Genomic DNA, 8,468 nt, shown 5'->3' with positions numbered 1-8,468 from the left:
CTCCCAAAAGCCATATCTCCAATCACCAGATAAATGGTTCCGGTGACTCAATTTCACCCTTAATTTCCATTAATTTCACTTATGGATTCCGTGCAAATCCCTCACTCTCAAACTCATACCTCCAAGAAAAGTTTAAATTATATACTGTTTCGGATGATCTTAACCCTCGTTTTCCCAATCTTCATTTTTTTTTTCTTGTCGTTTTCGATCGGCCTCGTCGCAATTTTGTTCGGGGAATTATCGGTTTCTAGTTCCATTTTTGTTCAGACTCAGTGCAAGATAGTCTCCAGTGGTAAGTTTATTTATTTATTTAGTATTAATATTTGATTATCTGAATACAAAGCTTGTTCATTTTTTGGTTTATTAATCTTGTTCAGGTGTTGATATAAGGTCATCGAAGGTTTGTGAACTTGGGGTGTTGAATTATAAAGCGAAGCGTNTCTTTAGTCTCACTTTAATATCGCATCCCATATGTCTGCTTGACAATGAAGTATTTCTAACCCCTTAGGGATTAGTTGAGTGGTCCACAATGGTTTGCGCCCACATGGACGGTCTGTAAGTTTCATGCTTCTTGCTTATGAAAGATTGTAGGGTTCGGTGGAGCTCTGGTGAAGTTGTTTGTTTGGTCAAGATAAGTTGAGCTTCACATGTAGCTTATTTTTCATATTCCATATTTTGCTTTATCCTCTTTTTGATCCTATCTTTTGCATTTTGTCAAAAACTAAAGCTCTTCTCAAACAGCTGTTTCCGCAATTCAAGGATCATCCACACTCAAGTTTCTTTCATTTTATTGCCTCCAAAACAATCCAGGAATCTTTTTTTGGCCCCTTTGTGGTCCTAATACTAGGCCTGATGGGGATTCCCTTTTCCAGTTTTAATTGAAAGTGTTTTCAGAAAACAATTTCAGAATCCTCACCTATTGTTTCAGGGAAAAGTAAAAATGAACAAGAAAAGATTACCATTTCTTAAAGTTTACTGCACTCTTTTGTGTTTTCCCCTTTACAGCTAGCCTGCTTTGCATTATATATATTCTTTTACACTCTGATTTGTGAGAGTTTTTTAACATCTGTTGTAATATAATAAGCCAATGACAACCGGAGTATGTTACGTCAACGCCAGTGGAACACACTTGCGTTTTCATTGACGGATTGTATTACAACATGATGCAAAAAGTATTTTTCGTGATTTGGCGCTTGGTGAAATTTTCGGTGGTGGATACGTTCAACTTTTGTTTTTTTTTGTTTTTTTTTTGTTATCGAGAGTGTCTAAGTCAGCTTATACACATCTCAATTAGTCATTCGACCTCGAACAAGGGTTCCGAAACAAGATAAGTTCTGCAGCCTGTGACCAATAATATTAACAATTGTTCTTGTCTTGAGACCATAGGGGGAGCAAACCCCTTGGGCCAAAGTCTTTATTGCTTGATAAACCCATCGTTGGTTGGATACGTTGAACTTTGGGTGTGTTTGTTTTAGTATTTTGGATAATATTTTTGATATTTTTAGAGTTGGGTGGGAATAACGACTAGGATTTGAAAATTAACAAAAAAAATCCCCTTAGTTTTGTTAAATAACTAAATACTCATGTAATAAAACATTAAAAATTACAAAAATACTCTCACCCACCCATTAAATTTCGGCAGTCGGCCACCACCGTTGGAGGGTGGCCGGAGTCGTCGTATCGTTACATGACTAGCAGGATCTGGCCGATCGTGCGCTAAGATGACTTTTTCCAACCAGATCCACCGTGGATCTGGCTATGTTTGCTAGTGAACGATGGCCAAAGATATGGCCGTCGTTGACGACCAGCTACGGCCAATGATCTGGCCGTCAACGACCAGATCTGTGGCTGAAGATCTGGCCTTTTTCGGCCAAATCCACGGTGGATCTGGTCGGAAAATGATATATCGACGCACTATCGGTCATATCCAACCTGTAGTGCACCATTATATCATATTCTGGTCACCTCCGATGGTGGTGGTCGGAATCTAGTAAATGTGGATTGGTATGAGTGTTTTTGTTAATTTTTAAGCTTTTTTTCTGAGGATGTTTAGTTAAATTAATAAACTTAAGGGTTTAAAATGTAGTTGAAGAAAATATAATAATATTTTTTAAATAATGTAGCAAACCGTTATTTTGAGAAAATGATTGAAAATAGGGTAGAAAATAGTTTACCAATACACTAAAGGGTGCGTTTGGTTTATTATTTTGGATAGGATTTTGAAAATAATATTGGATAGTTGGATAAGAGAGTATTACGAGGTAAAATTTAAAAATTTATGAAAAAGCCCCTAGGTTTGCTAATTTAATTAAACACCCTAATGTATAAAATGACAAAAACACCCCCATCACCTACAGTGCCAGATTCCGGCCACCATCGTCGGAATCTGGCCGAAAAATCTCGTTACGACACAGACCGGTCGGATCTGTGTCGTAATGCATCGTTATGGCGTTTTTCGGCCAGATCCACGGCCTACCGTGGCCGCGATGGTCGGAAAAGGCCAAAACGACGGCCATTTCTTTGGCCGTTGTTACGGCCAGATCGGTGAACTTCCGGCCATTTCTGGTCGACAAGTAGGCCGTTGCACAGATTCCAGCTACCACCGTCGATGGTTGCCGGAATCTGGCAAGTATGGGTCGTGGGGGTGTTTTTGCTAATTTTTAAACTCTTTTTTTCAGGGGGTATTTAATAAAATTAATAACTTTATGGGATCTAAAAATAATTAAAAAAAATAGAGTAATATTTCTGGAATAATGTGTCAAATCCAAACATTATTTGAAGAATAGGATTGGGAATATGGGTAAAAATAATAAGTCAAACATGCCCTTTGATGTTATGTGTTATTAGTATAACGTTTCATGGTATACGTTTTTTGTCGCCCCAGTAAACCTCTACTCTCGCTAGTGAGACTCGAAATGTGAGTCATATTATATTGAACAGATAATGTTATCAATCAGGAATTTTCTTTTTAAAAGAACGATTTCGGAAACCGATAGTCTGTCGTCGACCGCAGTGATCGATCGGTGTCTCTCGCCGACATCATTATCAGAGTAGTTTCCTTTCACATGAATACTCCGGCCGGTAGGTGGGGAGGCCAGCTACTCAATCGCGTGTGATTTTTGGAAAGAAAAATTTTAAATGATGGTGGGAACTCATTGACTTGACTTTCAATACAGATAAAGCCTAAGATCCAGGCCGAAACGTTGACAATGGAGCTTCTCTTCCCCACTATTCCCTCCAAATCATCAATATTTATATTATTATATGATCAAACAATTATCAAAAAGCATCACAAAATTGTTCAAAAGTATTAAAATCCCTATTACGAAATTTTGATTATTTGATGCCCTTGTTCATTATACTGTTTTGAATCATTATTCTATTACCCTATTTGGATTAAAAAACAGAATATGTGTTTGTTTATTTATTAGGTCAACCCATTCAAAAAATTAATCCAACTCAAATAAGAATTTTTATCTCAAAATGAAAAGTGGGTGAAACTTGTTTTCTATTATCTTATTTTATTCAATTAAAAACATTTTTCCAACTTTATTTAACTAAAAACAATTATCTTTCACTCATTCCAATCTGAAAATTAATCTACCCAAGACAACCACTGCTTGCCAGCAATTGTCGCAGGCCGCCATGGCCAAAACGACGCACGATCGATCAAATTTGGCTGATCTTGCCGTTTCCGAACATATCTACGACCAAAGATATAACTCTTGACAGCTAGATTCTGGCTAGATCCAACCGTTAACGGCCAAATCTATCTGGCCATAGATCTGGCAAAAAATGGTCATATTGGTGTACAACCAATCAGATCCAACCAATCGTGCGCGATTTTGACGACTATCAGCTATCGTTTGGTGACGATGGCCGACTGTCCTCTTGGGTGGCTGAGGTGCTTTAGTTAATTTTTAAACTTTTATTGTGGGGGTGTTCAGTTAAATTAACAAATATATGGGGTTAAAAAAGTAAATCTAAAATATTTTTAGAAAATGTACCAAAACAACTATTCAACATTTTATCAAACTCCGGATATACTTTTAAATATTTTACCAAACACATTTTTATAATCTAATCTAATTCGATTTGATCCAGCTCAACTCAACTCAACTTAAAATACTTTTTCATAATAACATTTTTCAAATAATTTACGAAATAGGCCTCATACTTTTAAGGAGAGATTTTAATAATATCAAAAGGATTTTGAAAAAAATTGATAAAATAATATAATACACTTTGATAATCGTAAGCACGTTTAATACTAATCAATCTCAATCGATTATACCCTTTTAAGCATATGCAAATCCATATGGTAATTACACACAAACATGTATATTTTACGCAAAGCATAGCTCATCTCTATTAAGAAGAGAAACAAATAGAATAGGAAAATGAAAAATGATTTCCTTGATGTGTTGTTTTAAGTTCAATAAATATAAGAGTGTTTCTCTGTCCGGGGATTTTTTTTTTTTTTTTTTTTTTTTCTTTTCTCTCAATTTCTTTCAAGAAGAAGCAATCATCATCTTATGCAAGGAAAGGATCATCTGGGCCACAAATTTTCCAGCATATAATGATCAAGAAAATTACACATTGTAATGAAGAGCGTTTTTGTTTTTACATGCCCCTATAAAGAAAAAAATTATGGAGTGAATAGAGCGAGAAACTCAACACTTTCCCTGAACGCATTGTTGCATATTGCTTATCATATCAACTTATTCCAAGTATCAGAGACTAGTCTTTATATCGGCATCACTGCATATAATCTTCATAGTAATTGTCGCTTATGACTGAGACAAACCTTTCGAGCCAAGGCAGTTGATGAAGATCCTTCATAGCATCTACATAAGAGTCTGTACAGCGTGGTGGCGATTGGTATGGATGGTGATCACTCAGGCTGAAACCCCCGGCAAGGAATCTTTGGATAAGGGCCAGCTGAGATCTCTCTTGGTCTGAGTATGCATCCATGATCATGGGGAGAGAATTGAAAGTTTCCCAAGCCCATTGATCTGATTCCTGGGCAGATTGGGAGACTAAATCGTCGGAATTGTCTTCATCCCAGAAGGCACATTGGCAAGTCTGCTGGCTTTCTCTATATTCGGCACCACAAGAATAACAAAACTCGTGTCCGCACCTGGAAATCAGACATGGAAGCAGGTTTAGTTTCACAAACTTTAAACCATGGCAATATAAGAAAGTTAAATAAGACTAGTTCACACATGGACAACAAGTGCATGAAACAAGAATGTCAAATGATGAAATAAAAAAAGGTTCCATGCTACGGCCTTGACATAATAATAGTTAGACTATGCTTCAATAGAGCTTGGATCTTTCTATTGCATTTTGTCAAGTGTTAACTAGACTCAAAATTACAACTAATTCAACAATCCTCAGTTCTAACCAATTACACTCATTAAATGGACATTTTCTCACCATTCAACAATAGCTAGACACATACTACATTATATCTTAAGCACAGATGTCTTTTCGTATCTTTCCAGTTCTGGCCATAAAACCATGTTCAAACGGGAAAGGATAAAAGACATATTTTCATGAGCAACTGGAAAAAGCATTGACAAGAGAAATGCCGAGTGATAAAAAAATTATTTCTCCTTAAACCTTCAACTCAGGAATTCTTCCCGACATTTTTGTCTAGACAAAGAAACCCACCTCAATAGGACCACCTGCATGCCACCTGCTCTCTTCCATGGAAAAGATCAATACCGTTCTTTTACAATAAAAGATCTAGCACCTTTTATTTCGACACCTTAATTGATTTTTTACCTGAAAGTATTCCTTTTTTCACTTTCTAGAACCACCACCAGGACTTCCACACGGTGGCAACCACCATTCAAACTATCAATTATTACCATTATCATCACTGCCACCACCACCACAAGCTTTAACGCTGGCAGCTCTACAAACATACCACCAGTGTCCTCACCATAACTAATTCCATCATGACTGTTACCATCCCCACCATCACTATCAAAAGTAGCCATAGAGCTACCAGCCTACCACCACTACTAGTGTCATTTTCACTAGAATCAGTCTACCATTACTAACAGTGCCACCCAGAGTTTACCCACCACAACAATTTTTGTCATAACAATGGCCATCATAACAGTTGCAGCTTCCATTTTCATTACTCTCATTTCACACATATTTGAATCTAACAGACCACAATTTCATTACAAAATTAGAAAGACAATTAATTGCATTTCAAGAGCAAAGCGAGCAAGGAATTTTAAATTTCATGGACTGCAAATTCTTGGATTTATAATTCCTAAAACCTCAAAGTCCTAAAACAATTTGATACAAAATTCAAGGACCTATATCACCCAAATTCTCATGAATGCTGGCTGCTCTGAACTGGAAGATCGTTGCTTCCACATAATTATGTACAATGGAAATTAAAATTTAAAAGGTGAGAGGGATCCAATATGGCTTCTTTACTTTAAAATTCATCCAATCAACTTAATTTATGAAAAGCAACACAATTATTTATGGAGAAAAAGATATATCTTACCGGCAAGTCATGTGATAGCAACCTTGACTGAGTTCAATCATCCTACGACATTGCTGGCAACGCCTCCATCTTTTATTTTGTGCTAACTGATGCAAGGAAATGTCTGACGCATCTCTCTCCTCCAAGGGAAGATTCTGGTACTCCTCACAGTTCATTGATGAATGCCAAGGAACCCCACAATCCACACAAATAAATCTTTGACAAACTGGGCACTCAACACAGCTGTTATCAGACTGACTTGATGAACTTGCCCTAGCTGACAAACATTCCTGAGGATCAAGCAGGACTGAACAATTTGGAAACGGGCAGTAGATTCTATCCGAGTGGAGAACATTTGCTTCAGCAAGGGCTCTCTCCAGTGATTCATACGAAATAAGTGGAAGAAATGATTTGCACTCTGCAGTAGAGATGCAATATTTGCATTTCAACTGCGGACATCTGATTGGAACCTGAGACGACTGCACTTTCCCATCGACGTAGGTCCTCATACAATGCGAACAGAACTTGTGGGAGCATTTCATTGTAATCATCATCGGAGACGGCTTGTCCTCGCAGCAGATAGAACAGTTTTCAACTAATTTATCTCCTTTGGCAGGAGAAGAGACAACCCCGATAGCTATTTGTGCTAGTCGCAATGGCCTCTCAAGATCAACACTCGGAACAAGTGTTAAAACAAAAGTTTCAAGATTGCTTGTATGTTCTAGGATTCTTTGCCTCAGCGCCACAAGAAGCGGAATGTCAAGTCTCTCCTCATTTGTAATCTGCCAAAAATTCATAGTTAAAGACAGCATTCAATACATTATCATTATTTAACACCACATCACCCATTTTCAAAAATCTTCATTAGACTCAATGTTTTCCATAACCAAAAAATTGAAACGCTCATCAGAAAGTCAAAATAGACTACTCCTTGTTTACAGACAATTCAAAAACGCATACATAAAGCAAGCTTTTATTCTTTTCCATCAGAACTAACACTCAAACCAGTGAAACTGTGTCCAATTTAATTCGAACCAATATTAAACTCACAAGAATCTCAATATCGAATTTTAGTACACTTCCAAGTTTATATAAGCTACAATGCGAAACAATAACGAAAGCTCTCGCAACAAATTCCATCGCGAGTTCTAAGTTTTGACATTCTAAAGCTTCAGCACACTTTGAATCACAAAACTTAAAGGATAAAGACATAAACCTGCTCATACAACAATCGGAAATCGGTAAAAGCTACACACTGCGAACTTTATTCTGCATAGCTCCTCAGCCAGACATCCATTAAAGCTAAATAATCAGCCACAGATCCTCCACTAGAAATCAAGCTTTTTCTGCACCTGAATAACAGGAAGATTAATCGCTCTCTCCATCACAACACCAATTCCAGAGAAGCCAGAACTAGACTCTCCACGTGAGCTATTGACATGCCTTTGAAGAACATCTTCACTGAAAATTCATCAAGATCTTCCTTTGCTTCTTCTTCCTTCACCACCACCACCACCCTTCTTCACTCTCCTTCCACACCTCTCATCCTCACAACAGCTCCTGATTCCTCCTCATCTTCCTCTAATCTCACTTCCCTCACTGTATTCACACAAGATTCCACACCAACCTGCTCTTGATCCTCCATTTTTCACCACCAATTCCTCAAACAAAACCAACACACAACTATGCAAACAAAGACCAAAAGAGAAACAACACCCCCAAAATCTGATCTTCACCTCCTAATCTAAAACCAAATTTAAAAACAATCCACCAACAGATCAATTCAAAACCTCCAAAAGAGAAAAAATTCAGGAGCCACAATCAGTAAAAATATGACCTTGAACCCTCCAAACCAAGCCAAGATTCAGAAACCTCCAAGGGAGAACAAAAAAGAAGAAAGGGTATGAACAGAGAGAGCAGAAGTGAAGGTTTCCATGGGATAAGTGGTGATTAG

General features: G+C 37.4%; 1 pseudogene; it reads right to left on the bottom strand.

Moving 5' to 3' along the window:
- Positions 1–4,554: 4,554 nt before the first annotated feature.
- On the bottom strand, positions 4,555–8,159 carry LOC116136237 (annotated as a pseudogene).
- Positions 8,160–8,468: the final 309 nt, after the last annotated feature.

The sequence above is a fragment of the Pistacia vera genome, unplaced genomic scaffold (genome assembly GCF_008641045.1).
Source record: "Pistacia vera cultivar Batoury unplaced genomic scaffold, PisVer_v2 Contig1002, whole genome shotgun sequence".
Lineage (NCBI taxonomy): Eukaryota > Viridiplantae > Streptophyta > Magnoliopsida > Sapindales > Anacardiaceae > Pistacia > Pistacia vera.
This window is presented reverse-complemented; position numbering and strand designations above follow the sequence as displayed.